Source organism: Cataglyphis hispanica, chromosome 12 (assembly GCF_021464435.1).
Source record: "Cataglyphis hispanica isolate Lineage 1 chromosome 12, ULB_Chis1_1.0, whole genome shotgun sequence".
In the NCBI taxonomy this organism is placed as follows: Eukaryota; Metazoa; Arthropoda; class Insecta; order Hymenoptera; family Formicidae; genus Cataglyphis; species Cataglyphis hispanica.
The window spans coordinates 5,757,169-5,777,885 of record NC_065965.1 but is presented as its reverse complement, the minus strand read 5'-3'; the positions used below and the strand labels follow the sequence as shown (position 1 = coordinate 5,777,885).

At 42.1% G+C, this 20,717-nt stretch overlaps 1 protein-coding gene across 16 annotated transcripts in view; it reads right to left on the bottom strand.

Annotated features, from left to right (window-relative positions):
* LOC126853682 (CUGBP Elav-like family member 4) overlaps nucleotides 1–20,717 on the bottom strand; it is a 567,269-nt gene that overhangs the window by 225,144 nt on the left and 321,408 nt on the right. For 2 of the 16 annotated variants that reach the window (XM_050599673.1, XM_050599668.1), the window contains exon 1: nucleotides 923–1,530. The exons of the other annotated variants lie outside the window; for them this stretch is intronic. The gene's annotated coding sequence lies outside the window, so the exon portion shown is untranslated. Of the gene's footprint in view, nucleotides 1–922; nucleotides 1,531–20,717 lie in introns of those variants that run through there. 16 annotated transcript variants of the gene reach the window in all.

The window sequence follows — 20,717 nt, the reverse complement described above, 5'->3', positions numbered from 1 at the left end:
ATTTATTATGAATAAATTAGCTTGTTCTTTATGCGATTTATATTACTCTGAATATTATTGTGCATATGTAAATGTGTGTGTGTGTATTTACTGTACTTTAATATCTAACTATTTATAAATATTGTAAGATAGTATGTTATATTTTTATATTACATGTGTAGAGTGTATATTACTTAAAAATTTATAATTGGAAAAATGTCATTCTTTGCAAGTAACTGAAAGCGTTTATTTCCCTTGATATTCTTTGATGAATAAATAAAAAATTTTAAATATAGAAGTTTTTCGGTAAACATCGTGAAAGTAAACTTTGTAAAAGGAGCTAGAAAGAAATTCGAGAAGATAAACGTAACCCCATCCCGTTTCTCTAAACTCTCCCTATTACCACGGGTATCGTGTTCTCTCGTGAATTGATCCATGCTTGGCGCAGATCCCCACGTGTCCCCATTGACGGACAGGAGTCAGTCAATTAGCCTAACGACGCATATCCCCGCTATTTACTCCGAAATTCCAGGCGCACTTCGAAACGTCGAAACGCTGCGTCCTTCCCTTCCTTACAACGCACCCCGCTCATTCGTTATCGTTACCGGCGATGTAACTTCGTTAGACGGTCGCGCGATAATATATCCTTAAGCTCGCACGATTACCGGCTTCGAGAGTCTCGTTCACGGCGGCGGCAACAGGTTACCAGCACGCGCCGCTCGCCGACTTGTCGACTCGAGTCGGCCACGGCCGTATCGCGCCCTGTGTGCGTGCTGCGCGTTCGATCGTCGCGTGTCCCTCTTTCACTCGTTCTCACTCTCTCTCTCTCTCTCTCACTCTTACTCTTTCTCTCCACCATCCTGACCAGCCACAACCTCCCCTCGTGAAATCCCTGACGGCGCGCGCGATCTCATAATTCGATAATATGATACTTTGATCTGACCTATGATCCATAGACCGTTCTCCGAATAGAGCGTTGCGATGCTGCGAACCTTAGCGGCCTTAGAGCGTGATGATGCTGCGTCGCCCGGAGAGCGTCCCGCGTCGCACCCCCGCCGTGCGACCCAGGCACGTGTGCCGGTGTCTGGCGACGTGTGTCGGTGGCCGGCGACCGTTTTAGGCTGCTTCCCTAAGTGTCACCGATGAGCCGCCCGCGCACCTGCGCGCGTGCCGTACGCACACGCGTATCGTTATTATTCCACCCTCCGCTAACCCGGTTTGGTCCTGCTTTCGGATCTCTCTCGGGATGTGGATAACGCGCGCTGCGAGAAGGGTCGAGCGCGATTTAACGCCCGTTTCTTTTCGAACTTCCGTCGAACCCCCCCTATTACACGTCGTCGATCTTTTTTGTCTCTGTCTCTCTGTGATCTCTCGCACGGTATCGTTCGTCACCGCGACGGAGAGGGATATACAATTAAACAGACGGCACCCTGTGAGGGAGTCGCACGCGCTCGAAGCCGCGCGAGATTGCGCCTCGCCGATGATTTACGGTACGAGGGGCGCGCGATAAGGCTTCTCTCGCTCGCAGGCTCTTAAATCGTCGCGGTGAAGAGAAACACACGCAGCGCGCGGCGTGGCGTAACGTGGCGGCGAGTCGGATGGCTGACTGGCGGAGAGCCGACGACTCTCGGTCGGTCTCGGCTCTCGGCCGTGGGGATCGCTGCTAGCTGGTAACGCGCGCGGGAGGGTGCGCTCGACGGAGAGAGCGAGGGGTTCTAGGGGGGTTGCTTGCTGGAAACCTAGTGGTAGGGTAGCGGCGGCGATGGTGAACGGGGGTTTCGTACGACCACCGCCGCCGCCGCCGCCGCCGCCGCTGCCGCTGCTGAGAGAACAGAAGGGCGAAATGGTGGCGCGAGAGAGACGACGCTGGCGGACCGAGAGAGAGAGAAGGGAAGGAGATCGCGGGGCTGGTTACCGCGTGGGGTTGCAAGAGAGAGTACTATCTGTGAGATACGTTCGAAAGGGAGACAGAGTGATCGAAGTGGCTGGAGGAGACAAGGGGGAGAGGATGCTCACCCGACGTGTAGTGAAGTAGCAACAGGCGGCAGCCGTCCTCTCTCTCCTTCACTAGTACCGGCGAGAATCGCGCGCTACGTTCCTCGTCGGCGGCTGGCGCCGCTGCCGTCGACGCTCTGACGTCACGGCGTCGTGACGTAGGCGTGGTCACGGATGCGCACTAACACCTCGCCTGTCACCGTTGTCATAGTGACTGCTTCGCCGATGCTCCGCGTTTCGCTGCCGCCGCCGTTGCGTTTCACCCCGCGCTCTCTGTACTCACCCCCTACTACCCCGTACTACCCGAGCAACCACCCACCTCCCCCCGTTCTCTGCAATCCCCCCTCGCTTCCACACCCGTCTCCTTCTCCCTATGCGAGTGGCGCTCTTCGCCTACGTCCGATATACGCCGACGGCGTATACAGGGTGCTGCGGGGGTGAGAGCGAGGAGGGCAGGGGAAACGAGACAGAGAGAATCGCGAAGGGAGGAAAAGCGAGAGAGACGGCACAAGGGGTAAAACGCAAGGAGGGAAAGTGAACGGTATACGCGTGTTAGTGTATATAGGTGCGTTGTCACGGTAACCATGCCTCAAAACAAGCCTGCGCGTTTTTCAATTCGAATGCACTCCCTGGGAAAAGATGAGGTTATAATGAAGTCCCTGCCTCTCTCCCTCTCTCTCTCTCTCTCTCTCTCTCTCTCTCCTTCTTGCCTGTTCGCTCACCCGCTTGCTCGCCTACTTGCCTCGTCGTTGCGTAACGCACACCGCCGTGTATCGTGTTTCATTCTGCTTTCTGTCAGTCCTAGTATCTATACCTTTGAAAGAAAGGGAAAAGATAGGACGTGAGCGAATCAAGATTTTATTATATGCATCCTTTATTGATAATGCGACACTCTCGGCGGTTATAAAGGAAATTCTGCGAGCACTTTGATCTCTCCGATGACAGGGCGTATTCAAATCGGTCTCTAATTTTAGCTCTACAAAAGGAATCAGCTGCTGATTAAAACTGAATAATTTCGTTCGCGATCAATTTTGCGCATCTGGAGATATCATATCGAAACAAGCCACATGATCAGTCGTGGTAGTTATTGTTGGATCGCGTATTGATTGCGGCAATTTTGTACGGCATGACGGTTATTATGCCTTGGCAACGCGCGCATCACGCATTACTGAACATCGACACGATCAAGTTCCGAGTAAAGCGTCTGTCCTAACGGCTTGATCCAAACTCAACCATTAGGCATACCGTGGCGTTATATGTATCTGGGACTAATGAGATTTCCATGTACGGTGGATGAATTGCTTTGGATGCATTCGCATACACGACGGACCATTTCTCTATATCGATAACGTACTTCTCTCCATCCACGAGAGTGCGGAGACATACCTTATTAATGGACTTATCATCCTTTATGGCGCACGTAACCGCGACCCCAAAATTACACGTGTTAATTATTCGATAATAAGTAGTCTTTAAAATGAAAACGAATGATTTTTTTAATGTTTCTTTTTTATTTAAAAAAAAAAAAAAAAAATGTATATAATAGTTACGATATCGAGGATACGCTAGTTAATTGCGATTTTCTCTTCTTCAAAATAAATTCTCTTTCCGCAAATGGAAAAACGAAGCAATTTATATGTCGATGTAGAAACAGAAAGGTTACAGAATAGGTTTCTCCTTCTTCGAGAATTGGAATTCTACCCTTGGGATAAATAAGTTCTTAATTATCTTTAATTCGCACCAAATCGAGCTTGCAGGCGTGACGAGCAGTGCGACGCACGGTGTCATTAACGAAATAATGGGAATTAATTTTGATTAGTGCTTCGTTTCGGCGAATCAATCGCGCTCTCGGGAAAGCGATTCAATTCCGCCATTATGGATATTCCAATGAACAAGCCGCGTACATGCAATAATTTAATTCCGAAACCCAGTCTTTGTGACAGAATCCGCACGCGTATTCGAAATCAATGCTTCCAGAGATACAAGCCAGTAAAGGATTTTCCATAATTTCACTTCAATAATCGTGCTCGTATTAAACTAGGAATCATCTCTTAATATGTCAGATATGAAAACAAGAAAGACACACACGACTAAATAAACAATCAATTATATTTGTTATTATAAATACTCTATTCTTGTAATTTTTAATGAGATTATTGCTAGAAAAAAGCAGCTACACGCTAAAAAAAAAATAAAATGCGATTAAATATAACGATTCTAAAATCAATCATTATATTAGTGTAAAGATATTGAACAGGATTAATTGAGAAATATAAATAATCTGATGGAATCATAAGCGAAAGAAGAAAACGGGAAAAATAAATATATATGTATAAATATAATATAATATAAATATTACTGTTATACCAGTTGCGCTGCATATATAAATTAAACATTTAATTGCTTCTTTTGAAATCGCTTTTGATCCTCTCGCATTTTATGCTGGCGAAATTATATCTCGAAAGTATTAGAATACTTCCCACTCGCGTTGCTCGGTCGAGTGAGTATTTCCTGCGTTAATAGGATCCCATGGCAACAGAGATGAGTATTCCTCGGTATGCTTCCAGCCCGCCCTTCACCACCCTTCGAGCCCCCTGCCTCTCTTACCCTCGACCTAATTATGTTTATGCCACGTGACCTCCTTCTCTCTAAGGGACGATAGGCAGGGGGGGACATACCTTGTCGGGCTCGCGCGTCCACAAATTACGTTACAAAGGAACCCTAATTGGTTGCATAATTGTAACATTAGTCGAGCAAGCTCGCAGTAAAAATGTCTATTAAATTAAGAGCTCTAAGATGCGGCTGCGCGTTAGTTGCACATAAAACGAGACTGACTACACACACACATGACTTCTCTCTATAATCTTTACTATATTATTAACGAATTTTCAACGACTCGAATGGCACAAACAAATGGATCAAACATGAGAAAGGGCAGAATGAGATTAATGTATGTTTTCGGAATAATGCATTAAGAAATTTTTTTCTGTACATAAAGCATGCAAGAGACTAATGTGTGCGACAAAAAAAAAGTTACTTTATAAAAAAAAAAAAATTCCAGGTTGATAAATTGAAACGATTAAATCCGAAATGTCAATTTGACTTGAAGAAGTCTGTTTGCAAAAATATCTGTTCTAATATTCTCTTTTAGAGAGAGAGAGAGAGAGAGAGAGAGAGAGAGAGAAAGAGAAAGGAAAGAGAGAAAGCAATTACGATGTAACGATTGCAGACGTACTCGGTCGTGTACATCTGCGTAATACGAAAACAGACCCGTCTCGCAGGCTCCTCGCGGAATAGAGCCCTCGTACTTCTCAAAGCGGTTTCATAACGCAGAAAAAGCGGGAAAATACACGATTGCGCGTACATGAAATTGAGTTTAAAAATGTTTGATGTTGATTGTAGGTAATTCAATCAGAGTGTAGCGAGTAATGAGACGGAAGCGGGGCTAAAATCCAGCTCGCGCGCTCGGGCAAATGTTCGCTCCGCTCGCCCTTCGTCCTTCCCTCCGCGCTCCCGATCCAGCCATCTCGACCCTTCCGCGCTCTCTTCCCGTATTTCCATCTCTCCCTCGATTCCCGACTTTCCACTCTCAAATTCGTTCTGTGAATATGAATTAAGTTGATACGATTTGGAGCATCCAGCAAGCGGATGCAAGAGCAGGTAAGCAAGAACCATTATATCGAGGCAAATTGTCCGGCGGTGGTTTGTCTGAAACGGATCACAGTGCAACGTACCGGAAAGAAAGAAGCTATATTCCAGAACTACTAAACAGTCTATCTCATCGGTGATCGCGAGCCGTATAAAAGTAGCGCGTGTTATGTGCGGAATACGAGATTTTTTTTTTTTACTTTTCTAAAGCAAACAAGAGAGTAATCTCTATCAGCAAGAGGATGTTTTTTTCGAATGCGCGATATTTGGCGCGATCGATACGAAGATTGAATTGTCACGCGGCGTTTGCGCCGTTTCGTGAGTATTTATTATTATGCACGGAGAGTTAAACGAGAGCAATTTTAAATCTAAGTTTTCCGTACACCCGGCGTCTAGCTAAAAACATTTCACGCGCTTCAACGTTTGTATTTTCCATAGGTGCGAAATTATTTTCGCGTTCTCGCGAGCGTACACTTTGGTTGGCAAACCGGGTGCGGGGATAAAAAAAAAAGGCCGACCTTTCTCGCAGTTTTCTTCGTGTCACCTCGTGCATTGTTTTTCGTAACTGAAACTAATGTAATGCCATGTGGGATGTAGACAGCCCTCTATCCTTGACAGGACCGCGCGCGTTCGGTATCACGGTTGTTTAAGGATAGAAACGCGCTGTTGTGGGAAATACCCGAGCGATCCTCGCGCAGTTTCGTGGTAACGCCGTAACATTGTTTCATATGGACGCATTGTTTACGACTCCATACGCGAAGCAATAAAGGGGTAGTCCCCTCCGATACGCAGATATATCCGCCTCGCCATTTAGAACCTACCGGACTCATTCGTGCGCGACACGGTTACAACTGTGCGGCGCGACAATCGCCACAATCGCTTCTCTCCGATATACTCTCTTCCCTGCTCTCTCTCTCTCTCTCTCTCTCTCTCTCTCTCTTTATCTCTCTCGTTGTTGAATACAAGCCGATCGCGGATATCGAAATACCAGACGAAAATCGACGCGAATATCCGCCTAGCTGAATCGCTTTCGGTTTTCATATTCGGTGTAAAGTTTTACAGACTCGAAGACAGCATCAAATATGCATTTTATGTTCCGCATAAAACGCGTTCGTGCAATACACGCGGAGCGATCTTCGCTTTGTCAGAGTTTACGTGTTTGTAGAAGTAATACCTGTTTTTACCTAGTGACACATCAAGATGATATTATTAATTGAGCGGGTAAAAATGTAGATGGTCTGTTAAAAAAAAAAATTATAGCATAAAAGCTATTAGCTCCCATTAGCACGATGATCGTAATGGCGTAATTCTTTTTTATAACGGTGACTCTTCGCGAGCGCGAAATTCGGCGTGGCAAGTATGAATCCCAATACATAGCGTGTCGAACACGCCGATATCGAGTGTCAGCTCCGCCGACGCGGAAGGAACTGTAGTGTCATCGTCGAAAATTAATGAACCCTTCCGTCGTCCGTGAGATGTCGAACGGGCGTTGCGAAAATGGCGCATTCCGTTCCTGATGACTGACGGACGTGCAATCACGGGAATGACAGCTGACTCGCACGCCCGGTCGGATATTCCCGCATTTTTCTCTCCGCAGGAATTTCAATTTTTCCGGATTGCGCCGAGCCGGTTTTCGAAATTGAGCACCGGCAGGCCGAATCTCGTTGCGCCTTGTGCAGAGATAACCGATATCTCTGAGATTTTCTCGACTCCCTGTCTGCGCCACGATCGAGACGATGACGCTGTTCCTTCTAACGGGCGTGTTTACGATCCGTTCGACCTTCTTTACGAGCGTTTGGCTTCTTACACTTTTCAGCTCGTCTCTTTGACTACTACAGTTTGCCCGCTCGTTCCTTTCGTTTCTCATCTCTCTCTTTCTTTCGTCTTCTTTCTCTCACATTAGCTTCATCTTTTTTCATCATCTATCCGATTCGTTATTACCGAATATAGTACAATTGAGAATACATTCGTGCATCGAGATGCCGTCGATTATACGGTCGACTCGAATTTCAATTTTTAAGTGGACATAGAATGTCTGCGTTATTGATACATTCGCGGCTGATCGTCTCGCGAGATGGTACGAGATGCTTTTGTGCAGCTGTTCGCGTTGTAAAGTTACGAGGTCGCGGGCGATCGCTCGCTTGCATTCATAAATCAGCGATCGATCGTTGCGCGGATCGCGATAATCGCGGTATAAAAATTGAAGAATTTACAAGTTTAAATGACAGTTATGAGCACAAGCGGGTGATCGGATAAGACATTCACGGAGAATCTTTCCCTCGTATCGATGATGGCGCAGTGAATCCGGCGAATGATTAAAATTTATTCCTATCAGGGAAAACTTTATCAGGAAGCGCGAGAACGATCCGCCGTTTTATCGCTATACCGTGTTTGAACTTGGAGTACCGATCGTTTCGTAATCTATCGGGACATTAGTCCCTGGATCGAAGCTCCAGTTTCACGGCGACTTTTCACTCGTTGCCAAAGATGGTCGTAGAATCGAATCTTATCGCGCGTTTCGCGGCTCACGCAAACGAGTCTGGAACAAGAGTATTTTTTCCTTAAATCGCTACTATCGCGGTTTTCAGTCGTTTCCCTGTCTGCCACAAAACCAGGCGGAAAGTGGAAGTGCAGGCCAAGCGGCGGAGAGAAGACGGAACGAGAGGCCTGGTCGTTATTCCGGTACGGCTGAACTTAATTCTGTAACTCGATCGGCCGCACCGGATGAAACGTACCGCCGGTTCTTCCCAGTAAACCCCATTACCTCTTCGAACGACCGCGGATGCTCGTCAGAGCTGAGTTACGAGAGACAAGATCGAGGTAGGGTGAAGAAAGGGTGAGGAAAGAGAGAGAGAGAGAGAGAGAGAGGGAGAGGGAACGTACTACAAGTAGAACGGAGAAAGAGAAGAGGTAAAGAAATACAGGAACGATAGAGAAGCGAGTCAAAGAGAGAAGGAAAGTAGTTACCTTGAAACAGACCTGCCCTGCCGAGGAAGGAATTGCACGGACCGCGGAAAATGAAATCCCCTTCGGTATCCTACTCGGTATATAAGGGAGAGGTTCGCCTCGTCTACGGCACGACATTGGCATCGGATTAGCGTAAAATCGAAGGGCGCTGACTTGGTCGCTCGTAAATTGGCTACAAAGTTTGGAGAGGAGGCACACACAGAGAGAGAGAGAGAGAGAGAGAGAGAGAGAGGCGGTCGGTGGCGGTAGTGCCGGGGCGGTAAGGGGCACAAAGGGAATCGATTTTGTGTGAATCGCGATCCCACGCGCCCACCAACCGCTTTCTTCTTCTTTTTCTCTCGTCCCCCACCCCTCTTCCTCTCACCCTGTGTTTCATCCCCTTTTTCGTTCTACCCTTTCGCGCTACCGCGCGCGCCATTTTGTCTTCCCGAATCTGTGACCATCAGCATGCAAAGTGGATAAAGTTTCTAGACTATACTTTCCGTCGCCCCTTTTCTTTACCCGCTTCCGATTCCTATACCCGGTCTCTCGTCCCTCGCCGTTGCTCACTCGTCGCCACGTTCCGTATCGCGCCGACCGTATCCCAGATTGTTTCTCCGCACACCTACGAATATCTGTACCGCTTGCAGTATCCTCCACCCGACTCTCTCCTCGCGCTCTTCTCCTTCCTTTTTCGAAACTATGGCCCTGCATTCTTTTATCCCTCGCTCCCCACCCATGCGTGATCTTTCCGAATCTGGCAGAGATTTTACAGCATACTCCGATCCACCGCTCCAACTATTCTGGATATATAGATCTTGCCGCGAGTTCAGTTGAAAGTTTACTCTTAGGGATGTAGGATTCCCTACGTACAAAAGCAAGATTTCGGGATACACGGGAATAAATATCTGAAATCCAATTTATGTGTGTATGTGTGTGGAAACGTATTTGTGAAAGCCATTGGAAATATTCGTGTATAAATTCGTTCTACTTTTTACTAGAGCGCACGTTGATGATGGCCATGAGCACTTATGTCGATCTACATTGTATATTGATCTTCTAAATATAAAATAGCATGATTTTAAACTGTCGTTGTAGAATTACAATACTACATATTTTTTTCGATTTTATCGATTTAATAATTTATTACGCAGTTTGACCCAGTTTTGAATTTCGTGGCGTTGCAACAGAAAGTTTTTCGTCAAACTGATTGCAATGGATTTATAATAATTGTGTGACTTTTTCTTTCCCTTCTTTCGAATACTTTAAGATGTACGAGCATGTGTTTTCACAGCTTCCACGATTTCTAATCGAATAGTTAAACGACGAATTTACTCCGAGCCACCGCCTCGATGACACTTGAAATTTACTATACGGCGCAAGTGCCAAAGGCGTGACGACGCTACGATGCTCTGAAAGACCTTTTACGTCATATTGGAAACGGTGCAAAGTTCCCAGGCTTACGCGTTACCCAAAATGCTTTTACGGATCACTTGTTCTTAACTATGGAAAGTATACTTGGGAAAATGTCATACCATCCGATCATCCGACGATAGAATATCGCGCTTGGTAATTTTACATTTTATTACACATCGTGCATACTGATTTTATTTTATTTTGTTTTCTGATTTAAAATAGTTACTAGCTAAATATATGTTAATATATTATTAGAAAATATTATCAGGCATCGATTTAATTACATATAAATTGGAAGCTTCGTCAACAATTATTTCTTGCAAAATTGGCAACGTGGATAAGATGCATGCAACATTAATGGTAGGCGTCGCCTTCAATTTTTGCTTGTAACAATGCTGATAATGATGTCAATATATTAAGTCTGCTTTCTTTTCTGCTCGTAAAAGCATCGCGCGCTTATGAGATGCATAGACACGCTGACATTATTTTACGTCGCGGGGGAAGGAGAGCGCTCTCTGAAATAAAACGCACCGATCTGCCCTTATTTTTCGGCTGGCGGCATTAATCTAACCCGCTTTATCACGCCGCATTATTTACCCGTGACAAGTAAGAATATACGTGCTCCTGACCGACACCGCGAATATTTTAAACGTTCGACTCACGTACATCATCCGGCTTCCCGCACGCGCGAGGATGTCACCTTCCCGAAACACAACCGAGCGATTGGATCGATTTACTTAAAGAAGGAAACGGAAAAGATAGAGGGGAAAGGGACGAGCAATTATCAATTAAAATTTCGGAATCTGGTCTAAAACGGTACGGACTTATCCGCCGAGCAATATTTCATCGCGTATCGGACCGAACGAGAGCGGAAATGTCTCGCCGTTAGGAAGAACAAAAAAAAAATAAAAAGCGGAGGAAAGATTGAAGTCGCTGAGGTGTGGACGAAGGTCGTATCCCACTATATCACGGTATCCAGATCCCGGTCCTACCTCGAGACACGTTATTCAATTACGGACTAAGAGGCGCAGCGCCGATGGAAGCTAACTCCGTTCATCCCCTTTCGCGACGTTCACGACGACGATGCTTCAACCAGTCTGCCTGCCGTTAAAATGAAATCGTGAAAAGACAAAACCGGGTTTGGGTGCTCGCTTCTGTTTCCTTCTTTTTCCCTCGAGATTCTAGTGGAACACTCCGGATGCCGTGTGGAGTGGCCGAGGGGGTTAAGATACGAGACGAAGGCGAGAGCACGCAGGTGGGTAGAGTTTAGGCCGTCCAGATAAGGGTTCGATATATTGAATTATAGGCTGCGTAGCGCTGATTGAGAGCGACTTGGGAACGTGGATTACGCGATAACTACAGTTAAGAGGATCACGCGCCTTGACGCACTACGCCGTGCTTGCTGTATCTATGGAATTTCCAGCCGAAGACCAAAGATTCCTATCAACGCTCGGAAAGGTCTGCCCGGCAATTATTCGAGAAGACTAATCGTGTAATATACCTATCTATTCTATCGGCTAATGATTAGTTAGATGAAAGGCTCGAATTTCGATATTAACGCAAATTATGAATTAATATTCGATACATCCATGTATATAAAGTTTGATAAATATTTGCGCGAGGATTTGGAATTATTAATTTTAATAAACGCGAGGAGTAAGGAGAATATTAAATACACAATGCAACTCGGCAAATACGTGTAAATATTTTACAGGGACATTTACATTGCTTCGTGTATGTATATTGTGTATATATATATATATATATATATATATATATATATATATATATATTGCGCCGTATGAATCGGATACAATACACTCCGTATCGACAGAATAAAAGCTGCGCGCATAACAGAGATATTTTGAACGTAGCCTCAATTAAACATAGTATTCGCACAAAACTGAGAATTTTTAACTTCAATGTATATTCGTAATTGCCAAAATTTTATCCGTATTCCATTATTCGTTCGTTAATTGGCTTATAGTACCATGAGGTTCAAAGTGAATATTTTTCGATAAAGTACGGCCGACTCTTTCTCTTTCTCTCTCTCTCACATCATTCATTTATAAAATGTAACTCCGAAAGAAGCGAACTGGAATGTAATCTAAATCTGTTAGGCCGACACGAGCTGGTTTCAATGTAATCATTTTTTAAAAACTATTCTTTTCAGCGATGTACTAGATATAATTAACGTCGATCGGGTTATTCATATTCGTTTTACAAATGCGCCGATGATTAAAGCAACATTGATAGGTACGGTCGAAATACCGATGTTAACGCAAAATATTGCCAATTATCTTTACGCTGTAACGATTAAAAGTCAATAAAATCTTGTTTGTAGGAAGGGGTTAAAAGGCATTTTCAACGAAAATTTAATTGTTCTTAATAGCCAATTCCGCAGTTGTACGAGAGACACGCTTCCTTTTTTTTCCTTTATATCGCAATACATTTCCTAGTTTATAAAGCAACGGGATGAAGTAAAAAAATCAGCGCATCGTCATTTGTTGATTAAGAGATAAATGAAGCCTTTATCATCTCTTCCGAAATATATTTTCCGCAGGTCCAGGTAGCCGACTTTCCGAAATAGAAAGTGTTTGGCAAGTTTTAAAATTATCTTTTCATCCGATAAACGCGGAATTCCTCTGATTTGGGTGTAATTTCCTTGCTCTTTCCTGACTCACCAAAATGATTAAAATAAGTAAAGATCCGGAAGCGATTCTAGCAAAAAATTCCTCTTCTGTTTCTTGCAGGATATCTTTTTTTCCTGACAAATAACATTTAATCGGCAGCAAATCGCGGATCCGTGCTATGTAACCGGCCACTTCGTACAATGAAATATCGTTATAATTTTTGCGCGCCCCGGGCTACGTAAAATTCGTTAACGTTTCATCCGGAGATAGCGTTAATTATAAATGTGTGCGATATTTATTAAAGTTCGCTGAAACGAATATGCGGGAATTAAAATATGATGAAACGTAAATTCCCGTCGGCGCGATCGATGGAAAATATAATTTACAGATACACACACATAACAGGCACGTTCGTATAACCGTATCAGTCCGTTGAACAATCGGTCGAGGGCGGCGTTTTCATGGCACGCGCTATCGCACCTTGATACCGTTAGGGGAACGCCTTTGCTAGTGTAAACTCCAGCGAGCGGCCAGAGAGAAACCGCAGGAAGCGCCACACATAACTTAAGCAGTTGAGTATGGTACACGGAGGAGTGATAGCCGGGAATCTCGGTGTGGAGCAACTTGGTCGCGTCTCAGTAAGCACGTCCATAATCGTTTACGTTTATAGCCGCCGTATATCTGCCTGAGATAATTGGCTTTCGAAAACGGCTTCCCAGTATATTTTGTACTTTTCTAAAAAGCAGTCTTTTATAACGAGTGTTTAAATTTATCTTTTCAATACAAAAGATCATAAGATGTACAATTCGCGTTATTTTCTTCGTAAATTAATCCTTATTTTACGTCTTACGTTACGTAAAGTAAAATTTGAGGATAAACGATAAATGTAAGCGCTGTTCGCCGGAGATTGAGGAGAATGCGGGAAATTGAGCGTGATGTCGCATGGGCGTAGGCGCGAAATTATTACGTCATTGCATAAATGCATGGGCTACGAGGAAAGGAAGTGGGGCGTGGATCGAGCACTTTGTCGGGTCCCCTAAAAATATGGAGGTACCGCCGCCGTTTTTTTGGTCCTTCGCGGATAAGGAGAGAAGGACTCCTTACATATTGCGTCGGCACTGCATAAATGCATGTTATTCATGCAGCGCATTCGTCGAGCTTCACCCTCCGCTTTCAGTCTCTCTCTCTCTCTCTCTCTCTCTCTCTCTCTCTCCTCTTATTCTTATTTGCTTCTCTTGCTCTCTCGTTTTCTCATTCTCTCTTCCTTATTCTCTCCTTCCCCCTGCTTTAGTTGCACGCCTGCGAGTTACATAAGCACCGATGTACAATTCATTAGTTATGTAACGTCCAGTACCTACGTATACATACGCTGTAGTAAGAAAACTTGAATACCGCCCTTTCACTTGCAGGCAAGCGGACAAACCACGACCTGCACTTAAGCGATTGAACGCACCTATTGTGGCTTTTTCGAGCGAAACGGGAACCCGGTGTACCGCGAAACGTATCTCGCAAGTCCATTTTGTAGAGAAAGCACTGGTGCGTAATCGTCGTTAAATTTAAACGAATTCGCGGTAGATATGCTGATAAGAAAGAATTAATCCTTTGACTGTACAGGGAATTATAGTGACTCTAAAATTTTTTTCTATCGATAATATTTCAAAATTAGAAATTTTACTCGAGTCCACTGTACGATTCTAATATAGATCCTTCCTCTTACCAGATTTTTGTGACAATCGTTTGAATAAAAGTCAACTTGAATTAATTAATTAATTAAATTTAATTTTTTTAATTTTACGGATTTTTTCAGATACATTTAATTTTTTTTAAATTACAAGTGTTTAGTTATGAAATTTGAACTTTCCTCTTTAAGAATGTGTATTGATCAATGAAAAAAATCGTAATCTTGCTGTTGCAGCCATTTAAAAATTGCTTAGGTTTACTTGCTCTCGTGTATATTTTCTGAAACTCTAGGTGGATGTGTGCTCGAAAAGTTAAAAAAAAATAGATAATATATACATGAAAATGCATCATATTTCGCTTTCAATTTTCCAACGCGACATATTTAAAGCCGCATATTACAAGCGGTCTCCATACTATTACACACTTTGATTAATCCCCCGTGACGTTTATACAAATCAAATGGAATTTGAAACATCACTATTACGCTAAATGCATTTCCTTCGTAATGGATGTTTCATTTACGGTGTACTTACGTGATATATTATACAAATTAAATACAATATTTTGTTATATTACCAACACGATAAATTACAGTACTTATGCGTGATTAATGGACGCATATTTCACAAAGTTATCTTCCGCGACTTTCTTGCCAAATAAAAAAGCGGAAGCTTAAAGCAAATATATCAGCATCGATAACATCGTGTGATTAGCGTGAATATCAATGAGCAGCCAAGCGGAAATCAATGGAGCAAACCTTCATCATCCGTTGATGTAGTTTGATGAATCTTGTTCATTCTTCAATATCAACGTCACGTTTTAGATATTTTCCTGGTTTGCGGATCATGTGATAATCAAAATTCAAACATTTTCGTGAGTAATAGAACGCAATGAAATATTGCTCGCATAAATCAATCGATGCCTTACAGTAAAAAAAAAAAGAGATTTAAGAAATTGTTAAAGAAAAATTTTGTACGTATATTATTATATCGTTAAAACGTGAAAAATTTTATACATTAATAATTTTATAATATATTAAATGTATATAAGTTGTATGTATTTAAAGTCCAATCAAATTTTATTCTGTATCATTTAATTGTGACATGCAGCGAATTATCTGTCAAAACGTTTGTCAAATGACCATTACAATGCCAAATATCAAATCATTGGAAATAAATAAACAATTAATCGTGAAGTAAATGAAATAAATGAATGCTTTTACCGTTTTCGTTATATCATCGCTTCGATTATATCCACTACTTCGTTGTAAAATTTTCTTCCTGAGACGATATCTCATTTTGATAATATCAAGGATATTAACTCAATTGCGAATTTCGCAATTAATTATAACCGCATGCGCTAAACAACATGAGAGACATGTATCGAGAAATCCTTTGGCAATAGAGAGAAACATTGAAATTTTACGACAGCCCCGACAACCTGTCCCCTATCTCTTTCCCTTTCCTCTTCGTTCACTCATTCGCATACGAATGGATGGCGCGTCTCACGAGTGAGATCAAATTAGATATTGGTACGGCTGTATAGGCGCGTCATTGCGAATTCGAACTCGGCAAACGAGATATCGAGGATTGCGCGGAGAATCGGCAGATGGGAGTTTAGGATAGCCGCATGATCCTTAGAGCAGGCACGAAGAGGGATGAAGGCAGGCAGGTATGAAGAGGGGCGCCAAAGTCGCACGCGACGAGAGGGTGCTCTGCTCTGGAAAATGACCTGTCAGATGCGACACGTTCTTTTTCTCCTTTTCCGTTCTAGCCTCGTCCCCCTTCATCCTTCTTATTTCTCTTGCTATCTCTTGCTGCACCACTACAGCACTAAACTAGCATCCCTATCCCTTCACTTTTATTCAAATCTTCAAATAAGTCGACAATCAATTGCTTTAGCCACGTGCTTACTCTTTTTTTTACCGTAGAAGAGAATTTAAACATTTTAAAAATAATTTATTTATTAACCTATTCAACATATAAATCTACCAACATTTTTTTATATAAAAAAATGTATATTTATAAACTTAGTATTTATAATAATTCCAATCAAATTCTAAAAAATTAAAATTGTTAAAAGTATAATTTTTTTTTAAGAGGATAAGTTATGTTTAAAATTTTTTACAAAAATTTTATCACGGATCATGACGCGTTGTTCGACGAGTCTTTTCCCTTAAAATATATTCCGTGCGAATATATAGCGACGTAGTTTAAGGGGAAGCTCCCATATATGTGTCGCAGCGGGTACTGACACGTTGTTTACGTTATACGAGCCCGCACAGATATTGCGTCAAGTTGAACACGCCACCAAAGTTTTCTTGCAGTATTCACCCTCTCCCGTACCCTCAATCGCAGGAATAGAGAGGAATAGAGTGGGAGGATGGGAGATGGGAGAACGCAAAAGTGTCGGTGGAGGTCGATTCGCAATACGGTAGCATGCTAGCCGAGAAAGAAGAAAGTGGAAGAGAAAGGTGGGTGCAGACGGCAAGCAAGTACGAGCCAAAGGAATATGAGGACTTTACGTACGTCGTGCTCGTTACAAACTTTGGCTGGCAACGTGCATGCGTGTTATTACATACCGAGACTTAACCGTAAGCCTCCCCTCCCTAGTCAAACATCGTCTGGTAAGGCGCTAGCGATAACACTATCAAGTTTTAAATTACTTCCTAGACGCGTGACATACGTGACTGCACTGCATGGCTATTTGTAATACGCCCGTAAGATCGAAATCAGCGTTAAAATTTCACGCGCGTGTGCGTTGATTACGATTTTTAATCCGTAACAGAGCTGTAAATAATTGAGACACGCAAGAATTATGATTGTAAGGTATTCACACGTACATTCGTGAAAATAAATATCAAAAATTTTCGATGACGAGCGCATAAAATGAATGATGTACCTATGTGTACGTTTGCATATGCCGCTGCTTATTTTGTTTACATTTATTTACATCTTCAAATTGGATCTGTATGTATCGCATTAGCGTCGGATGAAAACAGAAAACATAATCATCTGACACATCTGACGAGGCGCCATCCATGCTGTTATTCGATTTCGCGGTGACGCGTGATTCTCCATAAATGTCATCCGACGTCAAAGTACGGCTCTACACGCTAGGAGGGCGGGAGGGTGGACTTCTAATGAAATTCAAAAACTTTAATGTATTTCACTTAGAGCCATCAATATTAGCCTACATCAGGGAGAGAGGGATGAATATACGGTGCGACCAAGTACTTCGTAAGTACGACGTCGCATCTCGACCCCCTTGGGTTCGATATTGGAATATGATGTAGCTGTCAACTTCACCTCGAATAATAATCTTTTTTCCGACGAGATATTTAAATTGCCCACCATCGCAGGGCCATTGCTTCTTGTCCGTAGCTGATGCCGCCGATGGACGTCTCGTGATACCGTGGGATTGAGGACAAATCGAGATGGAGATGGAGAAAGGATGGAAGCTCGATCTGAAGTATCTTTAGTGAATATTGAATGAATGAATGGAACAGAAGACACGCGCTAAGATATTAAAAAAAACTGCGCTTTGTACGCGACTCATTACTGAATTTCAAATATCCTTCCGCATTACGAGGGCGTGTAATTTGTGAAAATTACTAGGTAAACTGAAACATGAATATCCCAGATTATTTACTAGTGAAACACACTTATCTAGGGAAGGAAAATTACTGTTTTAGTACATTACCGTGGGTATATATGGATAAGGAAAGAAGCACAAAGGAAATTGTGTAATTGAATAATATATCTGCAATTTTACTGAAGAAGGGAAGTCTGGTTGTGTATGTAATTTTCTATCATTAACGAATCAAGAAAAAATGTCGGTACGGTAATGATATATCAATATCATATTTGCTTAATGAAGTTACAAAACTAGCAGTTATATATTTTAGGTATACACATCTTGGGAGAAAAATGATTTTTATAAAAAAAACATTTCATATATTTGTCTATAAACAACAGTCGTAGGTGGACTGGTTAGTTAAATGAACTTTAATTACGAACTTGCAGGATGTAAATTAGTATGTAAATTATGTAACTTAGATTAAAATTAATTATTGTTTATTATTATGTGTGTGTGTGTGTGTGTGTGTGTGAGAATTGTGATTTCTCGAAGTGTCTCAGCAACTATAATAAACAATACAATTATATAATATGTATTGTTTGAGTGAAACGAAATATTAGTACGCATAAAATAAATTCTATTCGACACGAGCTATGCTGAAGAATTATTCAGTCAATGTTAATGAAGATTATAAATAACTTATTTTTTAATAAAACATTATTATTAAAATTTAATTGTATTCGCTTACTCTTTCACGTTAAAAGTCTATTAAATATTCACCTGCTTACACAAACAGTTGAACACTTTCGACAATTACCCAACTGTGCGACGGGAAGTAATCGTTTCTAGCCGTCGTAAGATCTGCAATGACAATTTAGATTGTCTACGAAAAGACCCTGCCAGAGAGAGAAAGAGAGAGGGGGAGAGAGAAAGAGAGAGAAAGAGAGAGAGAGAGAGAGAGAGGGAACACTTGAGGGTCCGCGTGGCTTTTCATTTCCCTCCAATGTAATGCCTGGTGATAAAGAGACGTTAATAGGAGTAAGTCTACGTTCAGTTCTCGTCCTTTGTCTAATAAAATGGCAATCACGCACCGTAATGTTCCTTTCACTTGCATTCGCAAATACTCGCACCGGAGAATTTTCCCCCTCTTGACACCACGGCTTTGCCGGAGCTCAACAAAAGCTATTCATTCCTCATTCCAGATTGTTATTCCGTAAACATTGCTTACAAGAAAAAGTTGTAGAATTACAAAAAAATTTGAGAATTATAATGATTTCTAATATAATATTTTGTTGAGATGTCATAATTATAGAATATATTGATATTAAAGGAAATGAAAATGTGAAGAATTGTGAAAATTCTTATTTCTTACATTCTTAGATTTATTTCATCTTAGAGTTATTTTCTAAAACATATTCGATATTTGCTTTTTTTATTTTAATCTTTTTATTTTCAATAACAAATTTTTTGAAGTGATACGCCGCCTTATGCGTGTAATCAAACATGAGATGAGTTGGTGCAAAATTGCGTTGCAAGAGAGTGCCAAGATGTTTTAGAAGGTGCGAAATACCAGCCGGTGTCGTTCTTAGAGAGCTCTCGCGGCCGACTGGTATGTCAAGGCAGATCGATACATTCTTGCGTACCTCGACGAACTCGCACGACTCGCGTTTGCCACACGTTTTAGAGCCACATGCTTTGCAACAGCTTTGCATTACATGTGTGTGCGCGATCTCCTCAATAAATTCTTAACCGTAATATAAATAGACTTTCGATTTCACGCCAAGTGTCATTCCGAAGCAGATATGGTTTTCAAATCAGAGTTTATAGAAAATTCATGTGTAAAGAGAGCGGCGTATTTATTTCAAAACTTAGGTTGAATAATATTTAATCGACAAAAATTTTGAAAAAAATTCTCAATGACGTCACCTGCTATCAGTAAGTGCTCTGGCGGCAGCAGAAGTTCCTCCATTAGCGATAATGAAAAATAGACACTGGATTCGAGGCTCCGATCATTGCTAGCGAATACACGTGTGGGCGTCGAGTTCATTGTCGCGCTGGAACATCGGATTCCTCGGAAGGAATAAATATCGCCGACGGCCATAAAGTGTGCGCATCTCGACAGCAAACTTTTACTTTGATCGCCTATAAATATGCTGTATCTAGTGAGACGGCAAATCACAATTTATCGCCGGTTGTTTCCTTGGTTCGTGTCTCCATTGCTACATATCTCTTTCAATATTTTCACTCCTGTCTCTTTTCATCGCAATGCTTGCGCAGAATATGTCAGTATCGCGTCTTTTTGATAACGCAGCTTATCACGTATCACATTCTAGTTTAAAAAAAAATATTGTTTATCACTTTTTGTAATCTTTCCGTATATTTGCCAGTTGCTCAATTTTGCATCTTAATCGCATCTTGTTTCACATTTTTTCCTCTCACTTTCGTGAGGAAGGAATGTGAAATCTCTCTTAAAAATTGTAAGAAAATTAAAAATGCACAAATTGTTTTTCCTGGAACATTGTTGTCGCGAATTTGTTTTACGTTTGCAAAGAAACAGAAACGAAATATATTTAGTCTCGGTTATTCGGAGATTGGAAAGCGCATCCATTAACAGCTTTGCTAATGGACTCTGTTTCGTTATATTACTGTTACCAGTAATATAACGGAAAAAAAAGAAAATCAACGTAACATCCGCAGCTTGCAAAATGCAAATAAAACTCTTATGCGTTACCAATTTCCGCATAATTTTTAAAATTCCTGCGCATTGTGTGTTAACATCGGTATTATCGGTCGGACGTGCATCGCGAATTTATATCGATTAGCGATCATGAAACCAGTTAA